The 24,702-nt window shown below is 42.0% G+C and overlaps 1 protein-coding gene across 16 annotated transcripts in view; it reads right to left on the bottom strand.

The window, feature by feature from the left end:
* The window catches only part of TBC1D5 (TBC1 domain family member 5), a 623,629-nt gene that overhangs the window by 393,372 nt on the left and 205,555 nt on the right, over positions 1–24,702 (bottom strand). The window contains exon 1 of one of the 16 annotated variants that reach the window (XM_088835382.1): positions 23,194–23,813. The exons of the other annotated variants lie outside the window; for them this stretch is intronic. The gene's annotated coding sequence lies outside the window, so the exon portion shown is untranslated. Of the gene's footprint in view, positions 1–23,193; positions 23,814–24,702 lie in introns of those variants that run through there. 16 annotated transcript variants of the gene reach the window in all.

A 24,702-nucleotide genomic window follows, 5' to 3' on the forward strand; every position in this document is an offset into this window, starting at 1 on the left:
GCCGTTCAATGTGAATGGAAGTTGTCAAGGGCTTCCAGAAGTTTTCTCAATTACAAAGATTCATACTCTCTTAACCGCAGTGAAGTAAACAACCTAGATTCACTCTACCTCATAGGTAGTAACAGAATCTGTACTGTACAACGCAACTTAGATTGCCTGTTATCGTCAGATTTCACATCCTAGCAAACCCACCTCCTACAATATATTACCACACAACATCCAATGTGATATTTCTGCCAGTGTAAACTGTTTCACAACACACTTTAATAAAATCCAAACTCTTGAAAAGAGACCCTGAATCCAGACTCACGCCTAAGCCGCTAACCCCACTCTCTCCTCCAGCAGGATGCTCTGCCATGCAGGACTTCTCTCTGCTCCTTGAGCAAGAATCCAACTCAGCACCACTTTAGGTCTCTGCACATCTCCCTTTCCCCTGCTGGACACTGTGCCCCCTGGTACTGCTCAGATATGGGCTCAAACTCAGGTCAGCTGACAGCTGCTCCTGGAGCACGTCTAAGCCACTGGCAAATCTTGCTGATTCTTTAATATGAAATCTGGACCAGCATCACCTGGTTCCAGGTCTCTGCCAGCCCCACGCGGACTCTTTCATCTCCTCCAGCAGGGCTCCCTGTTTCCAGCCGCAGCCCACTGACTCACAGCAGGCCGAGCGATACATCTAAGATCCAACCCAGTTCAGGTCTCAGAACTTACTTCTCGTCTCAGTCAGAATACAATACAGTATCTTCCCAGGACTCCCCAGGATCTTGCCCCCAGCTGCTGCTTTGAGCTTCTCTCTGGAAGTTCCCCCCGCACCTGACACTCTGGCCCTCCAGCCCTCACGACCTCTTTGCAGTGTCTCCTGTGTGCTGGGCCCGCTTCCTGCCGCTGGCTCTGTGTGCTTTCTTCAGTCCCTGAACGCCGCCTTCAGGCGTCCATCCTCAGAGATGGCTCTCCCCACGCCTTCCACAGTCCTGCTCAAACGCCACCTTGGGTATCAGGGGCCCCACGACCAGGGGCCACTGTCAGCATACACCCTGCCTCCATCTCCATCCCAGCACTCAGCATTTCTTCTAACACGCGTCACTACCTCACAGAGCACAAACTTACTTGTATTTTGTTTACTATGCATTCCCCCCATTATAAGTCTATGAATGCAAAGGATTTACCTATTTTATTCACTTCTGAATCTCCCAATTTTGGAAGGCAAACTTTTGTTTTTAGTAAGGTATTCCTGATGACAGTTTGAAAGACTCTAACAAAGTACAATGAGATAAACCTGAGTCCAAGTTAATTATTCATTTAAATCAGTTTTTTCAGAACTTCTAGCTACATGTTAACTTTGTATATTGGCACAAAATACATGAAACAGATAAGAACTAAAGACATCTGAGTGGTGGTCCAGTAGTTAAGAATCCACCTTGCAATGCAGGGGACACTGGTTCTGTCCCTGGTCCAGAATGATCCCCCACACATGAGGCTACTGAGCCCATGCTCCGCAAACACCAAGCCCACATGTCCTGCAGCCCGTGCTCTGCGGCAGGAGAAGCCTGCACAATGAGAAGCCTCGCAGGGCGACTAGAGAAAGCCCATGTGCAGCAACAAAGACCCATACAGCCAATAAATAAGTATTTTTTAAAAACATATTTGAGAAGACAGAGCCCATTAAACAGACTAGAAATTAGAAAGATCTCTTTTCATGGCCACGCCCCAACAAGGGATTGAACCCCTGCCCCCTGCGTTAGACGTGCAGAGTCTTAACCACTGGACTGCCAGGAAGTCCTAGGAAAATCTTCTAAGAAGAATTACCTTAAAGAAGCAAGGACCTGTCCCTTTAGGTGAGAGGCAGCCTGAGACCCTGGGCTCTCTCCTGGGAGAACCCAGGGTAGCTGAACACACTTAGCCTGTGATGCTGCTCAGGACCTGCTCAGAAATACAGTATGGGAGAAGAGAGCCCAAGTTCTTTGCAGACCAGCAACTCTCGAATGGCCCCCACTTCATACATACATACGGGTACACACACACATACATACATGTACACACACACACACACACTCTCTCTCTCTGTCCTCTGCCATCCGCACTCACCACCTCAGTAGCCAAGTGTTACCTTTAACCTTACCTGTTGATGAGAAATGCTCCCCTTTCTTCCTGAAGCAAGGGAAGACCAAAGACAGCAAGAAATCTGCATATTTGGCCCAACCTGTGATCCACGCTCTGTGAGTCAATCCTATTCACTTACTGGAAAAATAACCCATGTCTTTTCCAGGGCTGAAACCAGAAGGTTAGCTGTTAAACATACTAGTACACTGGGTGATAGCTGGCATAAGTCCTTGCATTTCAACTGCAAATGCTTAGATTTTGAGAAATTCCTGAAAAACCAGTGAGTGACATGTTACTAATTGTTATGTAACATGCAAGTTAACCCCACAGATAAAAGCATCGTGTACAGGCCAGCGATGAGAATATGTCACAAACCCAGGTATGTGATTAATCAATTTAATGAAGTTTCTGACAAAAGTTAACCTCTGGAATTTCTAAGTTTCCTTATATAAATTACAAAGAAAAAACAGAATAGCATTTCAGTGATAAAAGTATAATTTGAAAGTATTTTAGGATAACATCTGGTTTACATTTGACATCAAATAGATGACATCTTTTGGCTAATCGTTTAAGACAATTTTATTAAAAATACACACACACAAACACAAAGAAGGTTTGGTATACGCACAGTTCTATATCTACTCTTATTTTGAAAGATGGCTTTACTTTTATTTCAGTTATCCCAAGTAGCTTTAAATTCTAGCTAAAACATGGCATTGTGTAATGAAAGACAATTCTCTGTTTGTTAATTTCATATAAGACCTGTCTCATGACTAACATGAGACCGAAGGTGGGAAAATATACCGAAGACTGCAGTGGAGCCAAGGTTCTTTGCTGTAGTTTATGGACAATAATACTAAAACACTTTTCAAGATAGCACATGACTGGCCTCTTTTTAATGCTATATTGATACTTCAACTAAATAAAAGTGGTGCAGACTGTAGCTGGGAGGCAGAGAGGGGGCCGCCGGCAGAGGAACACACTGTGCGAGGGCTTCCAGCCAGGTAGGGGCCCAGGCCGCAGGCTCAGCTTGGGTGTTGCCCAGCTCAGGAGGCAGGCGGGGACTCTGTAAGGCAGGGCTTAAGGACCACAGGGTATGTCCTAAGCTGTTCCCTAGGGGCCGGGGAAGCTACCGAACAACTTCTGAAACAGACACGAGACCCGGGCTGCACCTTCCCCATGCACACTCTCCTTTAACTCCACCCACGAACCACAACCCTCAGACCTTCCAACATGCAGCTTCTCAGCCTGGTGGCTCGGTTCTCGCCTTCCGTGCTTAATCAAGGGCGACCTGAGCCTCCCAGCTGGCGCTAGTGGCAGAGAACCAACCTGCCAATGAAGGAGACTAAGAGACCCGGGTTTGATCGCTGGGTCAGGAGGGTCCCCTGGAGGAAGGCACCGCAACCCGCTCCAGTATTCCAGCCTGGAGAATCCCATGGACAGAGGAGCCTGGCGGGCTATGGTACAAAGGGTGTCAAAGAGTCAGACACGACTGGAAGGGCTGAGCACACATACATCTGTCCTTAAGATGCAGCTCAGAAGTCACCTTCCCCAGTGTCCCTCAGATGCCCATTTACCTTGTACATAACTCACACTAACATGACTAACTTCTCCAGTGTAACAGCTATTCCCCACGATCCTCGATTCTTTCTAAGGACAGAGGATGTGCTCCATCCATCTATACTCCAAAGTGCTAACATACACACGCCTGCAAAAATCATTCATTCAGTGAGTCCACAGAACCAAGACATAATTCAGTATAACTCCCAGATACGAGGATTAATTTTGTTATACTTGCTCCTACACACAAGCATACAAATTGGAATTATTTAAAAGAGCCTCAGCGTAGGAACAAATACTGTCTTAAATTGTACTGAGCTACGCCCCTACTGTTTATACGAGCTAAAACACTCATCTAACAAGTACACGCTGAACGCCTACTAGGGCCACGCCCCTCAGCGCCGCCCGCGTGCGGCGCACAGTCCGAGCGAGCAGTGAGCGCGACTCCATGCACTTCCATGCACTTCCGGAGAGCGCGACCATGCGCCACTGCGCGCCACAACAGCGCCGAGATGCAGCACTTTCCATCCTAACTGTGGACATTCTCACATCAGATATCAAACTAGATTACTCAGTAGGCTTTCTTTTCCACAAAATCAAAAACCTTTTTGAAATGTCAGCCTTGAACATCATAAAATTATACAAAGTGACGAGGAACCAAGCTTATAGTGCATATAAACATGAGCGTATATTAGACTGCATTTAATTACCAGTTCAAACAGCAACCTGATCTAACCTTTGACAAGTAAAATAAATGTTCTGAATAATTTAACTAAAGCAAACATTTGCTGTTAATGCTGCTAATTATAGTAAGAGCTGAAAAAAGAAGGGAGAGAAAGATGACAAAGGGAAGAGAAGGAGAGATGGAATTTTTTCCATTAAGCTTGAGATCTGCAACTATTCTTTGAAACATGATTTTCTTTTTTTCCAATGAATTCAATTCACATAAAAGGGCAAACTCAGTTGAGCAAAACTGCTTTGAAATACTCAGAGCTGATTGGAGAGCTCATTCTTTCAGCCGGGAAACGCCACAGTGACAGGAAAACTGGGTCCAGATGAATCAAGGTGTGCCTGCACCCCTGCATCCAAGAGGCTCAGAGTTTCGCGAGAGGAAAGCGGAGCAAGGAAGCTGCAGACGAAGCGTTCACTAGTTAACTGAAATAATATCAGAGAAAAATGCAGATGCCCATTTAAATTTGAATTTCAGAAAAACAACAAAATAGTATTTGGATCATGCTTATACTAAACATATTCTTTATTTACCTGATCGTGCACCCTATATTTTATCTGACAACTCTACCCATAGATAACTAGAACATTTATGGGAAAATATGTGTTAAGTTCACTGTAGGAGTTCCAGAATTAAATGCGACCAAAACTCTCAAAAGGTGAGATTCCAAAAGAACTCATTCTAAGGCAAAAAAGCATTTTTCCAGGGCTGCTCTCTGACTGGTAACGGGAAAGACCAAACTACACTACACAAATGGACACTCCCTAACCCCACCAGAACTTGACTTCCAATTGTCCTAAGAAAAGGGGCTATAAAGAAATACAATAATAAACAAATGAACAAGCTTAACAGAAATCATCAGCTACTAAACAGCAGAAAAATGAAATTTGACAGTTCCTCTCAGGATCTCAGATATCCACATGTTGACATAACTAACTACTCCATCTTTACCCAAAAGGTATGTGTACAAATAATTTCGATGTGTACTAACACCAAAACCATTCAGATGTCCGTGTAAAAACACTGGTTCATATGCATAGCTTAAAATGTAAACATAAGGCTCTCAAAATGAGAATTAAAATGTTTAGGTTTCACTTTCATGAGAGGCAAAGGTTTAAGCACCGACAAAATGAATGATGGATCAAGAAGAAAGGTCTGAGAATTCCCTGGTGGTATATGGCTAAAACTCAGGACCCCCTGTGAAGAGTGTCCCGGTCAGTCCCTGGTCAGGGAACTAGATTCCACACGCTGCAACTACACGTTCGCGTGCCACAACTAAGAGCAGGTACAATCAGATAAATAAATAAGTAACCATAGCAAAAAAAGAAGAGCGGGCGAATTACAAGCACGGAAGACTACACAGAGCACTCACATAATATACCGATGTCTGTCAACACCACTGAAAAACTTTTCCAGACATTAATGCACACGAGGGCTCCCCTGGTGGCTCAGACAGTAAACAACCTGCCTGCACTGTGGGAGACCTGGTTTGACCCTTGGGTCAGGAAGCTCCCCTGGAGAACGGCATGGCAACTCTCTCCACTATTCTTGCCTGGAGAATTCCATGGACAAAACAGCCTGGCGGGCTACGGTCCACGGGGTCACAAAGAGTCGGACACGACTGAGCAACTAACACTCTCACTCCACTTTCAATGCACACTAAAAAGCAACATAATTCCATGAACTCTATGTACAACAAATGAAGGCCCGAAAGAACTCACACAAGGGAATAATTAACAAAACCGCATGAAGATACAGTAGTAACACGGGAACACAGGGACTCCAGAGGGCTACACAAACTCTGTCCCATCACCAGAAAATTCACCAGCAAAACAGATACCTCTTCTTTCTGTATATTTGCGCTAGGCAGAAGACTATACTAGGCTATCTCCAAAATCTCACTGAATACCACAATAAAATGTTTAAAAGTACACTAAATTAGACACAGTCATTGGGAATTGCAATGTCCTTTATATACTAATGGACATAAGTAAGATATCTGAAGGCTCTGAAAATTGTTTAAGGCCTGGAAATAGAGTCCTAATTTCTAATGGGAATAAATAGGATCAAGCACTTAAAGTTAAAGTTAATATTACAGGGTAATTTTTTTCCTATAAAAAGAGGTTTTCAAAAACAAATAATTCTTTCCCTCCAAAAACCCAAATATACTCACTTTTATGCAAGTAAAATTTAACAAAGTCTTCTTTAGCAAAGAAATGTTTTTATGCTCTAACTTTTAAAATTATAAATATATATTTAAAATTTCTAGGAATTTAAATCCAACAAAATCAAGTAAAAGATTAAGATGGCCAATTATTTTTAACACATTAGGAAAATTCTGCTCAAGTAGTGCAAATTTTTAAGTTTTTACCAATTAGTTAAGTAAAGTCACTACTTACTTAAATGTGGTAACTGAATCTAAGTGGTCAAATCAGTAAACTTACATAGTTTAATTATAAAATATACCTGTGCGGTCCACTGTCTTCCTCATATTTCAGAAACTAATATTTTCTTTGTAATATGGATTATTTATATGTATGATATGGAACAACAGACTGGTTCCAAATAGGAAAAGGAGTACGTCAAGGCTGTATTTTGTCACCCTGCTTATTTAACTTATATGCAGAGTACACCATGAGGAACGCTGGGCTGGAAGAAGCACAAGCTGGAATCAAGATTGCCGGGAGAAATATCAATAATCTCAGATATGCAGATGACACCACCCTTATGGCAGAAAGGGAAGAACTAAAGAGCCTCTTGATGAAAGTGAAAGAGGAGAGTGAAAAAGTTGGCTTGAAGCTCAACATTCAGAAAACTAAGATCACGGCATCTGGTCCCATCACTTCATGGGAAATAGATGGGGAAACAGTGTCAGACTTTATTTTTTGGGGCTCCAAAATCACTGCAGATGCTGACTGCAGCATGAAATTAAAAGACACTTACTCCTTGGAAGGAAAGTTATGACCAACCTAGATAGCATACTAAAAAGCAGAGACACTAGTTTGTCAACAAAGGTCCGTCGAGTCACGGCTATGGTTTTTCCAGTGGTCATGTATAGATGTGAGAGCTGGACTGTGAAGAAAGCCGAGCACTGAAGAATTGATGCTTTTGAACTATGGTGTTGGAGAAGACTCTTGAGAGTCCCTTGGACTGCAAGGAGATCCAACCAGTTCATCCTAAAGGAAATCAGTCCTGGGTGTTCACTGGAAGGACTGATGCTGAAGCTGAAACTCCAATGCTTTGGCCACCTGATGCGAAGAGTTGACTCATTGGAAAAGACCCTGATGCTGGGAAAGACTGAGGGCAGGAGGAGAAGGGGACGAGAGAGGATGAGATGGTTGGATGGCATCACCGACTCGATGGACACGGGTTTGGCTGGACTCTGGGAGTTGGTGATGGACAGGGAGGCCTGGCGTGCTGCAGTTCATGGGGCATGACTGAGCGACTGAATTGAACTGAACTGATTTATATGTAGCACATACATCCCTTGGAGGAGCTTTCCTGGTGGCTTAATGGTAAAGAATCTGCCTTACAATGCAGGAGACACAGGTTCGATCCCTGGGTTGGGAAGATTCCCTGGAGAACAAAGTGGCAACCCACTCCAGTATTCTCGTCTGGGAAATCCCATGGATAGAGGAGCCTGGTGGGCTAGTTGGGCACAACTTAGCAACTAAAGCAACAACATATCCTTTGAAACACCAACATTATACCTTACAGAATCTTTCCAGTGATTTACTGACAGAAAAGCCTTAGCAACAAAAAAGAAGAGTACAAAAATATTACTACTAGAATTTCGTATTGCACTTTGTGACTGAAATTCTTGATATATTTCTTTAAATCACTTCTTTTCACTAATAATTTTCTTAAGTACTCTATAGAAGTCTGCACAAGATAGCAATTCTGAATCCACATGGCAGGGCACATACATGTATCTACAGTTGCATATGCAATCAAATATAAAAATCAATCGTGAAACAACCTGTATCAGAAGCATGTTTTTCATAAATTCATGCTCGTGCTCAGTTGTGTCTGACTCTGCAACCCCATGAACCCCATAAAGAGGAACCCACCAGGCTCCTCTGTCTATGGGACTTTCCAGGCAAGAATACTGGATTTTCCATTTCCTCCTCCAGGGGATCTTCCCAACCCAGGGGTCAAACTTGCATTGGCAGGTAGATTCTTTACCACCAGCGCCAACCTGGGAAGCATGTTAACAAAAAACTAAATTTTAAAATAAATTTCAACATTTAATGTAATTATATTTTGATGACAAATCTAGTAATTTCAGTAGACTTTAAAACTTGTAAAGTGACATTTTATAAGTGAAATTGTAGGATCAAATCCTTAGCTCATCTAATAAAATATTGTCAAACTCTGATCCAAAGTCACTGTACCAAATTATGTTTGATATGGGAGATTCTGTATTAGTATCACAAGCCTTTCCTTTTCTTATCCGTCTGAACGGTATGAAGTGGCATCGCACTGTGGTTTTAATTAGTATCACCTTGACTATCTGACAGAAAAACTTTCCATCTGCTGCATTAGTCAGGGTACTCTAGAGAAACAGAACAAACAGGAAACTTTCTTTCCCTGCTCTTCCCTTCTTCCTCCTTCTTCCAACTCTCTCTTTCCCACCTTTCCCCCACCCCATCCCATGCAAATAAGGACATACATAGATGTGGAATTCCCTGGCAGTCCAGCAGCTTACTGGCAAGGGCCTGGGTTCAATCCCTAGTTGGGGAACTAAGATCCCATAAGCTGTGCAGCATGGCCAAAATCTTAAATAAATAGAGTGCCACTGAATATCTCTTTTACACAGACACACACACACACACACACACACACAGAGATTTATTATAAAGAAACTGGCTCTCCTCATTAATGGAAACTGGAAAGTTCAATGATCAAAATGGGAAAGCAAGCGAATGATTCAGGAAGAGTCAATGGTCTAGCCTCTCAGACAGGAGGAGATAATGCTCCAGTTTGAAGTCAGGAAGGGATGCTGTAAATGAAGTCCAAATCATTGCACTACAGAATTCTTCTTGCTCATTAGAAAGGTCAGCTTTATGTTCTTTCCAGGCCTTCGACTGACTGGATGAGGCCCAGCTACATTAGAGAGAGCAATCTGCTTTCTCTCTATTTAAATATTAATTTCATCCAAAACACCCTCACCAAAACACCCAAAATAATGTCTGAGCAAACACCTGGGAACCCCATGGCCCAGTCAACTTGTCAAATAAAATTAATCATTCACATCTCTCTACTGGCCATTCAGGTCTCTTTATCAGAGTGCTGTCATAGCTTCTGCCCAGTTCTCAACTGGGTTGTCTTTTGCTCAGTGATTTATAGGACTTTTTTTCTAATCGTGGCTATTTAATAATTCTAACACTGTACTGAAAGACAAAGAATAATGCATAATATATTATTATTCAGGTACACTTTAAATGATACCCATATGCCGAATTATATTGTGGGACACATTCTTTAAAAAAAAAAAAAAAGATTTAAAGAAAACCACATTTTCTCTGTGTACAATGAACAATAGATTATGCTGCCAAATAATAAATAAATAGAAATGATTACGATAATACTTCGTTCAATGTCTTTCTCTGTGCTAAGAAATATTTGCAGATTACTAATATCTGATGGGAAGCTTAACCAAACTCCAGGCACTGTGCTTCATGTTATTACGCCATTCAGTCTTTTCAGCAATCTTATCAGAAAGACGGCCTTATTAGCCCTATTTTGTAGAGGTGGATACTGAGGCTCGCAGGTTAAAGATTTCAGCCCAAGGTCACACACTGAGTGGCTGGGACATGAATTCAAAAGTCTTCAGAAATCCACTGCAAGATGCTCCTGTCTTCCCACCATGGACAATGGCACCGTAAAAGAACATATGGGAATAAAGGGCGACAGGAGGCAACAGAACCGCTGTTCTGACACTGACAATCTATCAGGAGGAGACAGACAGACCTATAATAAAAGACAGAATGGCACAGCAGAGGAGGTGTATCAAAAGAGCCCTAACCCTATGAGGCCAGGGGATAATTATAAGGGACTAAAAAGGCTTCATGGAGAAAGTGAACTTATCCAGGACAGGCTCTCAAAGCAGAGTAACATTTTGATGATAGGCAGGGAGAGCTGAGGAGAGGTCAACGCAATAAGGACTGTCCCAAAGGCAGCAAAATGAACAGAAAAATAATAAATGCCTAGGGCCACAAAAGGGAAATCCGCAATGAGAAAAAGGCAGCTGTAAAACAGACATGGAATATTATATCACATGAAATGCAAATTATTAACAATAAAGCTTTATATTTAAATACCACTTTTCACTTTACAAAAACTTTACATGTACCATATGATCTCAACAGGAGTGAGACTGTCCTTGCGGGGATGAAAACTGGCTCTAGGGGCGGGGCTGGAGAGAAATCTTAGACATCACAATGGCTTATGGCCCACCAAGAGGCCACAGAAGATAAACAGATACACAGTGTATCCGTGTGCATCTGTGGTATTAAAACATCACTGGGAAAGGGAGAGGATAAGGGGAACATTGTTTAAAGTTTTTTTAGGGAAGCAATAATGAAAAAACGTGGTTGATAAACACTAACTTACTTGATCATCTCAACCATTTACTGAGGAAGAAGGGTAACTGTCCTCTTTTTAAAAAGAGTATGAGAAAAATAAACCTGGAAGAGTTACATGAATGAGCAACGGAGCGCGTTAAGCAGCTCCCAGCAGAATGAAATGTTACTGTGCATGTGAACGTGTGTGCATGTAACACAAAATAATGTGCAACCTCACTCACAATTAAAGAAATGTCAACTAAAAAAATTAGATGTAATTCTCATCAAATTTGCCAAATAAAAAAAGCTGGATAATACCTAGTGTTGATAAGGATGTGGAGAAATATGCATTCTGATTTTGATTAACTTGATTATAGAAGCACAAATTTTTGAAAAGCAATCTGGCAACAACTATCAAAATTATAAATGTGTATGCCCTTTGGTTCAGCAATGCAACTGTGACAAATTTATCCTACTGACATGCCCTCCAGCCAAATCCATGCAGAAAGATGTTGATTGTAACAGCCAAAAACTATAAACAACCTATCCATCCATCGATAAAGAATTGGTTTTATAAATTTTGGTAACCCAGAAATGGAATAACACATAAGCATTAAAAGTGTAAATTCACTGATAAAGAAATATACAAAGGATACTGAAATCAGCAAGTAGCAGAATACACACAGCATAACTCCTTATTTTGAAAATATATATAAATATAAGCTTGCTATGTCTGAGGAAAGAGTTTTCAGTTTAGAGCCCTGTGTATGCTTTACAAAATTATAACGCGAGGTTATATCCTATAAGAAATACTTGCTTCTGAAAACATTAAAATGACTCGTCCAAATTCACACGATTGGGAAGCAGAGCTATTAATACAATCCTATTCTTTGGGCCCGGGACCACTTTACACCTCACGCTGCATCAATATGGTACTGCCTGTCGTGCATCACGTCCACTGACACGGGTGCACCCCCAGCAACCGCTCCATGCCCTTCCTGACCTACCCGTGTCCGCCTCCAGCCTTCTTCACAGCTTCTCACTCTCTGAAGACATCAGTGTTCTCCTTCCTCTCTCGACTTCTTTGGGCCACTAGCCTTGGTCGGGGAAACCTATCCCAATCCACTCCTCTCTCTCTGAAACCTTTCTTTTTCTTTGCACTCCTCTATTCTCATGACCTAACAAAGAACAGACGGTAAATATCGTCAAATTAATGAATAAATATTCATCAGACCAGACGCCATTAATCACTTCTCAAAGTTCATCTCAAATGTTCAATTCTCTCTGAAATGTTTCCTAACTGCTTTTCATTCCATTTTAAACTTTTGAATTGAATAAATTCAGAAATTAGATCATGTTAAAGTCAATCCCATATTTCTACTTCAAATGAAAGAAAAACAAAAACAGTAAGCAGAACAGAAGGTTTCTTTCTTCTAAGAATGGAAGAAGAACAAGAGCCCCTCACACAGCAGCAGCACCCGCTTTACCACTCCTGCAACGGGAGGCCTACACTCTGCCAATGCTGACACCAGGACCAGGTCCCATTTCTAGGCTCAAACTGAGGAAACACCTTTGCTGATTATCTGACCTTAGGCATGTGGGTTAAACTCTCTCTGCCTTGGCACCCTCAGTGTAGAAGTGGGAAATACACATTTCACAGGTTTCGTGAGGATTAAACAAATAATGCTGAAGGACTTAAAACCCCTGACATGTTTGCAGTCAGCGCTAGGTAAGCGTTAGCTATTTTTCTGATTACCATCACTGGGTACATTTACCCAGTTAGGTGATCAGAACAACACAGGACACAGAGTTCAAAAGCATAAATCCTTTGGGTGTCCCTTTAGAGTCATTCACTACCTTATAGACGAACACAGATTTCATGTCACATCTTCCCAACGTGTCTCTCGAGAAAGGAAAGGAGGCAATAAGCAGAAACTGGAGGAAGCAGGGCCGGCAAAGGTGTGACACACATTCAACTGAATAAATACCTGCTGAATCCTCGTGAGTGCCAGAGGCTGGGCTAGAAGATAACCAGTTCCTGGTAAACAAGACAGTAAATGTCTCTGTCTTCAGAGAATTTATATTCCAGGTGAACAAAAACAGTAAATCGTGGATTAAACACAGCTCACGTGTCACGCAGTGTCTTATGTTATGAGGAAAACATACAGGAGATGAGGAGACAAAGTGACGGGGAGGACGCGGGGTTTACGTGGGAGCTGGCAGCTGACCTGAGGACGTGGAGTCTCAGCAGACCCCGACCCAGAGAGTACACAACTCAACAGGAGCAAGTGCATGAACACACACTGTATCTCAGCCTCCAAACGCAGCCACAGGAGCGGCTGCGAGCTGATGGTTATAAGTAAGCTCATCAGCAACAGTGAAGAAGCTAGAGCTCACTTTTCTCTCTCCTGAGAGGAAAGGATGGTAATTTAGATTAAAGAAACAAGAAAAGAACTACAATATTTTAAAAGGAACAAATTTGGGAATTAATGCTTCCTCTCACAGCCTTCTATTCTCTAGTTCCCCAAGGTATTCTTGCATATTTCAATATCTGGCATAAAATATCATCCATCAGCCAAATCTGTTACCTGGAATACCTGTATTTTCTTGGAAACTAAGTGAACAAAAGTCTCCAATTATTTACCTAACTTCAAAACATACTCAAATTTTTCTGAAGTAAATTTATTTCCTACATTCTAATAATACCTAAATCTGTTTTTTCCTTACAATTAAAACATAACATATTTAAGACACAGCACTAGCTTATCTGACCTATAAAGGTCAATATGTAAAGAAAGCAAAAATACCAAAGCTTGAAAGCAAATTTAAAAGTATAAAATCATAACTTAAATCCAAAGCCTTGAGCTGTTTTTTAGTAAATAACAACTGTTGAAGGTCAGGAGCTCCTAGCCCAGTGTCTGGCATATGAAGTTCAAGTAAGAAAACTAAAAAAGGGGAACAAACACACGGATGGGCTGGGAAGGGAAAATCCTGACACCGGTTCACCCCACCTCAGCTTCATGAGGCATAAAGGCGACACACAGCTAAGGCTCTTCCTTCACTGATGAAAAACACTGCCCTTCCTAAAAAGAGCTCAGTCAGAGGCTGCTAATGGTAGGTGTGGACTGAATGAATTTATTAATAGTGTCAGTATGGCAGAGAGCTTGTGTAATTTCTAATATGCCATCAGGCCCTTAATGGTTATCAGCCCTCTCGGCTATGAATGTAAATAACAAAAATACTTTAGTCCGCTCTAGAAATGCTTCTGGATTTTGGTCTCATATAGTATTATGCTTACATTATTCTGCTTTTGTTTCAGAACAACTTATAAAGCGGATGAATCTGTAAACCTAGGAACTGAGAATCCTGTTCCTGTCTTTCCCCCACTGTCGCACACACGCGCACACACACACCACTCTTCACTTTACTTCCTAGTGCAGTGCCCTTATAAAACGGAACTTGTCAACAGATGATGCTAACTTCTGCTCACATAACCAAGATCAACAGGGTATTTCCCACAAGCCCATGGTGAGGCTCCCCGCAGCAGTGGTGAGCAGGAGAGGCTGGGATGCAGACTCTCGTTCCTAAAGAGCCAGAGCCAGAGCAGAGGACAGAATGAGAGCCCCTTGTTCCCGAGTGAGCGCCAGGGCACAAAACCAAATGGCTTACTTTAGACAGCTTCCATTTTTCAGGGCACGAAAGCACTGTTTCTAACACTTTAGGGGAAGAAATTACCCCAAAATGTCCACATTCTCTTCATTAATGGAAAGCCAACTTGATACATAAGAGGTATCTCTTAGGACAGAAACATGTATCCTATCTAAACCTTAATAAATGTATATGGATATAGGTCAATAACTAAGGAAAACTTAACTAGAACAGAAAATCTGATTCAGATTCAAATTAACATCTTCCCCTTACCCCTTCCTTCTGGCAGTACTTGCAAAACCTGTAGCAACAAACTATCACTTCATTATCTTCCCACAAGACACTGGTTTTCTCTAACACTTCAGGATGCTTCTGAGATGGCATATCTGACATAACACCTCCACTTCTCTCCCACGTTTAACAAGATAAAGGGAAGGAAGAGAGCAGATGATGCTGGTGTTACAAGCTCGAGAACGCAGCCCTTCATGAACATTCAAATTAACTGTAGAGCTCAAACCCTTTTCACTACATCCCAGCATCTGACACGTTCTGAGTTCTCCCTGTAAAGTACTTATTACACTGTAGGGTCATTCATTCTGTGTTAACTGATGGCGATCATTAACTAACGGTAGAAGAACTAGTTCATTTAAAATAAAACATAACTGAAAAAAGCACAGTGAATTTAAAAATGGTAGTTGTCTCAATGATTTTTGTTTAATCAAATAAAGTTGAGCAATCAAACGTGGTTTTCAGAAAAGCCCACTTTTATTTTTACCTAAAAAGAATCCCTCAAAGAAGACATTAACAGCAAGTTTCCAATTCAACTACTCAGTATCAAACTTGCCTGGCTGTGTAACAACGTAACAATTAAGCTTTCTTCAGCCATGGTATTATAAAAAAGATGTAATTGATCTGGTCTTCCGGCTTGCAATAATACCCAGAAACATGTGTAGTAACCTACATGCAAAAACATGCAAAACTTTCAGGGCTGAGCCATGAATTAAATCTAGAGATCAGGAAGTTCACGTATTTCTCTCCAACCATATCTGCTCACAAGGCCATCTCCAGACAAGCGTGCATCATTGCTTCTCCAATGTCTGCGTGCCTGGGCACAAGCATTCAGAGAGCAGGGACTGGCCCTTGTGCCATGCGCTCATGGCCCCAGCACAGCTACATTCACACATGGCACTCACTACATCCTAGTTGAAAGGCATCTGAAGATACAATTGCTGAGACTTCACCGTTTCCCCTGCGTGTGAAATTGTGTGTCTTGTACCTCATGATCTCAGCAGCACCATGTGTGCTGTGATAGTTAAGGGCCTGTCAATGTTTCCATTATAAACTCTGGTTTTCAGAGGTTTGTATCTTGGCCTATAAAAATAGATTCCGGTCTGTAACTTGGCATAGAAAGTACTGGTATCAGCCCAAGAGAACATTTTTTGTTCCAATGATTAAAATAAAAATCTGTTTAGTAGCTTTAAGTTGAGAGAGTGTTAGGGGGGGCGGGCGGAGAAGCATAGAGTGTTTTAAAAACGCCGCCCAGGGCTCCGTGCCTCACTCTCTGCTTCATCTTAGAGTGAGACGGTGAGCACGTGTGAACCAAGGACACTGGGTCGATGGGGGGACTACACAGAGCTCCAGCTGCGGACCCCGACAGACACCAGAAAGTCATAGGCAGTTAAGCAGCCACAAACGCAGGATCTCAAGTAATCCCCACATTTAAAAACTGCCCAAGTACTCCTGAAAGCAAACCGAAACTATTTCAAATATATGTTTTTCTAGATATACAAAAATTACTTTTTAATGAATCACTAACTGTAGCTTTACTTCAGATTAGAGGAGACAATCATCAATCCTCTCTTCAATTTATGCAATAAGACGTTTCTAAAACATATTCAGTTCAGTTCAGTTGCTCAGTCGTGTCCGACTCTCCGCGACCCCATGAATCACAGCACGCCAGGCCTCCCTGACATATATAAATCTCTGAAGTAGTCTTATATACTGTTTGTTAAAAACTATCTTTAAGTTTTGGGGGTATTTTTTAAGCATAACATAGATTTGTCTCCTTCAAAAATACAACTGTTAGATAACACTGCTGCATCTTAAAAAAACACATTTTGAAGTAATAAGTTCTATCTTATAAAGGCGGTATAGCTCTGGTGGAACTAGCATGGAGGGCAGTTTAGAAATAGCTATCAAAATTATGAGTGCACACATACAAACATACATACTCTTTGACCTTGCGTTTATATCCTAAGGAAATTATTCTGTGAATATACTTCAATATGTGGGAAGCTATATAGCTGTAAACACACAATATTTCTCACAGAATTTTTAAAATAGCAAAATGGTGAAACCAACATAAATGTCCATCACAAGGGGACCTGTTAAATAAGTTACTTTAAAGGGATACAGTGGTATTACTATATCGTTACTATAAAAGAAGAGAACAAAAGGAGGATATGTTGATATGGAAAGATTTCCAAGTTACAAGTAAACATCAGTTCAGTTCAGTCGCTCAGTCATGTCTGACTCTCTGCGACCCCATGAATCACAGCACGCCAGACCTCCCTGTCCATCACCAACTCCCGGAGTTCACTCAAAGTCATGTCCATCGAGTTGGTGATGCCATCCAGCCATCTCATTCTCCGTCATTCCCTTCTCCTCCTGCCCCAAACCTTTCCCCAAATCAGAGTCTTTTCCAGTGAGTCAACTCATCACATGAGGTGGCCAAAGTATTGCAGTTTCAGCTTTAGCATCAGTCCTTCCAATGAACACCCAGGATCGATCTCCCTTAGAATGGACTGGTTGGATCTCCTTGCAGTACAAGGAACTCTCAAGAGTCTTCTCCAGCACCACAGTTCAAAAGCATCAATTCTTCGGCGATCAGCTTTCTTCACAGTCCAACTCTCACATCCATACATGACCACGGGAAAAACCATTGCCTTGACTAGACGGACCTTGGTTGGTAAAGTAATGTCTCTGCTTTTTAATATGCTATCTAGGCTGGTCATAACTTTCCTTCTAAGAAGTAAGCGTCTTTTAATTTCATGGCTGCAATCAGCATCTGCAGTGATTTTGGAGCCCCCAAAAATAAAGTCTGACACTGTCTCCACTGTTTTTCCCTCTATCTCCCATGAAGTGATGGGGACCAGATGCCATGATCTTAGTTTTCTGAATGTTGAGCTTTAAGCCAACCTTTTCACTCTCCTCTTTCACTTTCATCAAGAGGCTTTTGAGTTCCTCTTCACTTTCTGCCATAAGGGTAGTGTCATCTGCATATCTGAGCTTATTGATATTTCTCCCAGCAATCTTGATTCCAGCTTGTGCTTCTTCCAGCCCAGCGTTCCCCATGATGTACTCTGCATATAAGTTAAATAAGCAGGGTGACAATATACAAACTTGACGTACTCCTTTTCCTATTTGGAACCAGTCTGTTGTTCCATGTCCAGTTCTGACTGTTGGTTCCTGACCTGCATACAAGTTTCTCAAGAGGCAGGTCAGGTGGTCTGGGATTCCCATCTCTTTCAGAATTTTTCACAGTTTATTGTGATCCATACAGTCAAAGGCTTTGGCATAGTCAATGAAGCAGAAATAGATGTTTTTCTGGAACTCTCTTGCTTTCTCCATGATCCAGTGGATGTTGGCAATTTGATCTCTGGTTCCTCTGCCTTTTATAAAACCTGCTTGAACATCTGGGAGTTCAGAGTTGACATATTGCTGAAGCCTGGCTTGGAGAATTTTGAGCATGACTTTACTAGCGTGTGAGATGAGTGCAATTGTGCGGTAGTTTGAACATTCTTTGGCATTGCCTTTCCTTGGGATTGGAATGAAGACTGACCTTTTCCAGTCCTGTGGCCACTGCTGAGTTTTCCAAATTTGCTGGCATATTGAGTGCAGCACTTTCACAGCATCATCTTTCAAGACTTGAAATAGCTCAACTGGAATTCCATCACCTCCACTAGCTTTGTTCGTAGTGATGCTTTCTAAGGCCCACTTGACTTCACGTCCAAGATGTCTGGCTCTAAGTCAGTGATCACGTTATCGTGACTATCTTGGTTGTGAAGATCTTTTTTGTATAGTTCTTCTGTGTATTCTTGCCACCTCTTCTTAATATTTTCTGCTTCTGTTAGGTCCATACCATTTCTGTCCTTTAACGAGCCCATCTTTGCATGAAATGTTCCCTTGGAATCTCTAATTCTCTTGAAGAGATCTCCTGTTTTTCCTATTCTGTTGTTTTCCTCTATTTCTTTGCATTAATCGCTGAGGAAGGCTTTCTTATCTCTCCTTGCTATTCTTTGGAACTCTGCATTCAGATGCTTATATCTTTCCTTTTCTCCTTTGCTTTTCACTTAACTTTTCACAGCTATTTGTAAGGCCTCCTCAGACAGCCTTTTTTTTTTTTTGCATTTCTTTTCCATGGGGATGGTCTTGGTCCCTGTCTCCTGTACAATGTCACGAACCTTTGTCCAGAGTTCATCAGGCGCTCTATCTATCAGATCTAGTCCCTTAAATCTATTTCTCACTTCCACTGTATAATCATAAGGGATTTGATTGAGGTCATATCTGAATGGTCTAGTGGTTTTCCCTACTTTCTCAATTTAAGTCTGATATTGGCAATAAGGAGCTCATGATCTGAGCCACAGTCAGCTCCTGGTCTTGTTTTTGCTAACTGTATACAGCTTCTCCATCTTTGGCTGCAAAGAATATAATCAATCTGATTTCGGTGTTGACCATCTGGTGATGCCCATGTGTAGAGTCTTCTCTTGTGTTGTTGGAAGAGGGTGTTTGCTATGACCAGTGCATTCTCTTGACAAAACTCTATTAGGCTTTGCCCTGCTTCATTCCGTGCTCCAAGGCCAAATTTGCCTGTTACCCCAGGTGTTTCTTGACTTCCTACTTTTGCACTCCAATCCCCTATAATGAAAAGGACATCTTTTTTGGGTGTTAGTTCTAAAAGGTCTTGTAGGTCTTCATAGAACCGTTCAACTTCGGCTTCTTCAGCATTACTGGTTGGGGCATAGGCTTGGATTACTGTAATACTGAATGGTTTGCCTTGGAAACGAACAGAAATCATTCTGTCGTTTTTAAGATTGCATCCAAGTACTGCATTTCGGACTCTTTTGTTGACCATGATGGCTACTCCATTTCTTCTAAGGGATTCCTGCCCACAGTAGTAAATATAATGGTCATCTGAGTTAAATTCACCCATTCCAGTCCATTTTAGTTCACTGATTCCTAGAATGTCTATGTTTACTCTTTCCATCTCCTGTTTGACCACTTCCAGGCGGCGCAGACGCGAGAGACTTCGACCCCGGCACAACTGACCACGTAAAGAGGTGCGGCCGTGAGGAGCTACCCCACGCCTGAGGCCAGGGCCGGAAGCCGAGAGGAGCTACCCCAAGTCCAATAGGCGGAGGCTGCGCGGGCGCAGGAGGGCCAAGAGAAGCTACTCCATGTTCAAGGTCAGGAGGGGCGGCCTTGAGGAGATAACCCTCGTCCAAGGTAAGGTACAGCGGCTGCGCTTTGCTGCAGCAGCTGTGAAGAGATATCCCACGACCAAGGTAAGAGAAACCCAAATAAGATGGTAGGTATTGCGAGGGGGCATCAGAGGGCAGACACACTGAAATCATAATCACAGGAAACTTGTCGATCTGATCACATGGACCACAGCCGAATGTGGTCCACTGGAGAAGGGAATGGCAAACCACTTCAGTATACTTGCCTTGAGAACCCCATGAACAGTATCAAAGGGCAAAATGATAGGATACTGAATGAGGAATTCCCCAGGTCGGTAGGTGCCCAGTATGCTGCTGGAGCTCAGTGTAGAAATAACTCTAGAAGGAATGAAGGGAGGGAGCCAAAGCAAAACCAATCCCCAGTTGTGGATGTGACCGGTGATAGAAGCAAGGTCCGGTGCTGTAAAGAGCAACATTGCATAGAAACCTGGAATGTTAGGTCCATGAATCAAGGCAAGTAAACATAGCAAGGGCCAATGTCGCCACCTGTAGGAGGAGAAAGAGAGAGAGGAACATGTGTACATGCGTACAGGCGCACACACACACACACACATATACACACATACACACAGACGCACATACACACACGCATGCACACACGTGCACACACACATACACGCACACACACACATGCGCACACACATACATATACACACATACACACACATACATATACGCACACGCACACACACGCACGAGCACACACACACATGCGGGCACACATGCACGCACGCACACACACACATATATATTTAAAGAGGGCTGAATTTGCTTTTGCGAACATAAAACATTTCTAGAAAGACACACATTAAACCAACAACAGAGAAAATGGTTTCCCACAAAAGCAATGTAACAATTGAGTGGTATTCCTAATCAAAATCGCAGTATCAGATAATATAACCAAAATAACAGTGAGAAAAAAAAAAAAAAACCTCTAAGCTCTGAATTACTAAAAACAATAATAAAATTAGGTTTAATTCCTATATTCAGCCTGTTGCTGCTGCTAAGTTGCTTCAGTCGTGTCCGACTCTGTGCGACCCCACAGACGGAATGCCCACCAGAATCCCTCATCCCTGGGATTCTCCAAGCAAGAACACTGGAGTGGGTTGCCATTTCCTTCTCCAATGCATCAAAGTGAAAAGTGAAAGTGAAGTCGCTCAGTCGTGTCTGACTCTTTGCGACCCCATGGACTGCAGCCCACCAGGCTCCTCCGTTCATGGGATTTTCCAGGCAAGAGTACTGGAGTGGGGTGGCATTGCCTTCTCTGATATTCAGCCTAGCGGTCCTCAAATGTTGGTGTATAGCAGAATCACCCAAGGTCTCATTAAACAAAGATCCCTGGACTCTATCCTCAAAATTCCTGGTTAATATCTAAGGCTGAGCTGCTGGTCTAGGGACCATACCTTGACAATCTCTCTTCCAGATAAATGACTACCTGTTCAAAGTTGTACATAAACGCCCACCTGGAGCAACATTCTAATCTAGGTATTATCAATAATATTTCAAAAATAATGCTTGTTTTCTTAACTTCAGAAGTCTGGATGGTGAGGGTGGATGATAATTGAGACTATCCTAAGCAAGGGGCGAGGGCGGACAAGGGGTTTAGTTCTGCTGCACTTTTGAAACTAAGCCTTCCATCTCCATTTCTGCCACAGATGGAACAAAAACAATGACTGAAACTATAATTTGAAAAATAATAAAATATACTGGGGTGAAAATTACGTCGCATGATAACTACAAAGTGACACATAACTGTGGGTCCCTGTACCGCCATATTTATTTTTGTTTGTGACTGCATCTGTTTTTTGATTAGTCATATGTGTCATCAGCCACTGGCAGGTAAACCTTGTCAACTTCAAACAGAGGTGCTATGGGTTGCATTAGGAGGCTTCAGCACTTACCGGTTTAAATCCTAACCCCAGGGCCTCAGGGTGTGGCCTCGTTTGGAGACACAGTAAAAACAATGTGATCACATGGCCCATGAAACAGGACTGGAGCTCTCCGGGAAAGAGGAAGTGCAGCCCGGGAAGAGGACAATGTGAAGACACAGGGGGAAGGTGGTCATCCACAATCCGGGGAGACAGGCCAGAGCAGACCCCCCCCCCCAGAGCCCTCGGCAGGAGCCCACAACACGAGTAACAGCTTCACCTCCGACCTCTCGCCTCCAGAACTGGGAGACAGCTCCACCCGCTTTGTGGCACCCTGTCGTGGCAGCCTGAGCAGGCTAATACAAGAGCTTTTGGGTTTTGTTTTTTTCACTTTAGAAGTTGAATGACTATTGTGACAAAATATTGTGTCAACTGTTGCGATCACAAAAATGATTAATATTATTACTTGAGATGACATAAATGTTCATGATTCATTAATTAGATTTCAGCAGTTCTATTCAGAGTTTGCCGATTCAATGAGTCACCAACAAAAGGAAAAGAAATGCCGGCACTGAGTTCTGCCTCCTTCCTACTGCCGACCGCAGTGCTTTCTAACCAGGCCCTCTAACCTAGCATCCACCTGACAGGCAGTGTCCCTTCCGACAGCACCCTTCATGCAACTTCCCTGATCAAAATGTTTCGATAAATATCATAAAAGAACATTCGCTTTTTCCCATTTCAAGTTCTAGTCAATCATACCTCCCAATAGATGTTTCCTTAAACAAATTACTTAAAACCATTTAGTCTGCACCTAGAAACCTGGAATGTCTTTAAAAGAATAAGCAATTACTTATTATGAACAAGAAGGATAGTAATAAAGTATCTATCATGTCATACACTTGCGCATACCTATTCTCTTGCAAATAATCCCTCACTAAGTACAGCAAAGGACTAACTATCTCAAACTTTGAAGCAGTGAGGGTACAAAGTGCCTGGTGTTCTTGATCTGTGGGCACCTCATAAAATGCCCTTGGCTATCATGGAAATCCTATCTCTTGATTCCAAAACTTTTATGTAAACTTCTCCTGAGGGGCTTGTATCTTACATAACCTTCACTTTATATTGTGCATCGGGGTTATAAACATGGCCCCAGTTACAAACTTAACTTTGAATTTCCTGCCATTTTATTATCAACGTCTCACCTGCTGAACTGCTATCCATTTGTTTCGGCAATCCATTTGGAACAGCTATCCATTTCTTTCATCTTTATGAAAACAAACAGCATTCAATTGTCAGAGAAAAATAACTGTTTGTACAAATTCTTCTCTAGCACCTATCCTCCTTTCTCCCTTCCTGTCAGGGTTCACTTAGAGCGTTTAAGAATCTAACCAGGCTGCCGATAAACCTCTATTATAAGCAAATAAATTCACTAGGCAAATAAATTTCACACCTTCAAAAATTATTAAAGACTGTTTCTTGGCCCCTTTATACATAATACTCGAATGCTACTATTTCTTTCAGGCCCCAGACAGAACAGCTCTTATTCGTCCTACAATTAAATGATTCAGCAGCCAGCCACACTGTCTTTGCCTTTTAACAGTTCCAATCAGTAGCAGATCTAGGTGTAATCAACAGCAGCAGGGGGCTTTGGGAAGCAAAACAAAACAAACACAGTAGGAATCTTTACTGGAATATAGTAATTGATACAAGGGAACATTATAGGCTATTTTAATCCAAGTTAATCTAAGATATTAGAGTCTGATTTTATAATCAGAAGCGAAATAAGCAGGGCAACTTTTGAGTATATGAACACAGAACAAATTTCAAACAGTTAATAAGGTTAAAATAAAAGGGGACTGCTCTCAAAACGAATCTTCTTAGCCTCAGAAGGGTCATTACTTCTGTTCTGGTTACTTAGCACCCACTTAGCTGATAAACTAAAGCCCCCCTTACCTCCTATTGTTACCACGCCTAACCAGTTTCATATCATATACTTATAAAAATCCAAGCATCTCAGAGAGTAACTGGCAATGCTCTTACTTCTCCTAAGACATGCTTAAAATTTTACCAACAACATCAGGACAGTCTTAAAATGTAATTTAGCAAAACGCTCTCATTTCTTTTATTTTCCTATTTTTGATTCCCTAGCCTAGAGAATAGCGATGGTAGTTCAGTGCTGCGGCCGATGCAGGTAGCACGGTGATTTATTTACATGAAAAATCAAAAGCCAATGATGGTATGATGGGATGGCTACAAATTTTAACTCTACAAAAATTCACAAATGGAAATGTTACCATAGTAACTACCTGATCATTGCACATGAGGTTAGCTGATTTCATGATCTAATTCTATAGCTGTTTATTGCAATATGTGCAATGAGACGTCTACAACACTTCAAGTCTCCTGTTTCCTTACTCTGCTCTGAAGAACAAGACATGAGGGATGTGGCTGACACGTTTACAGTCTTGTCCAATTTTCCTTTACTTCTTTCAAACCTTTCAAAACATGAAACAGTTTAAAAAAAATTAGTTGGCTAAGGTTTAAAACATCTAACTGCAGAATCCTACACAGGACGTGTTCCAACTCAGAATGTTAGAATTTCAGGTGGCAGGAAACCAGTGTACCTGATGGCAAGCGTTTCTCTTTCTGAAACTGTTTCCAAAGTTGTCAGCAACTCTCCTAAGTGCGTTTACCTCAAAAAGCAGTGTTTT

This window comes from Moschus berezovskii, chromosome 1, assembly GCF_049115385.1.
Source record: "Moschus berezovskii isolate FMDL1 chromosome 1, NW_MosBer_1.0, whole genome shotgun sequence".
NCBI classification, from domain to species: Eukaryota; Metazoa; Chordata; class Mammalia; order Artiodactyla; family Moschidae; genus Moschus; species Moschus berezovskii.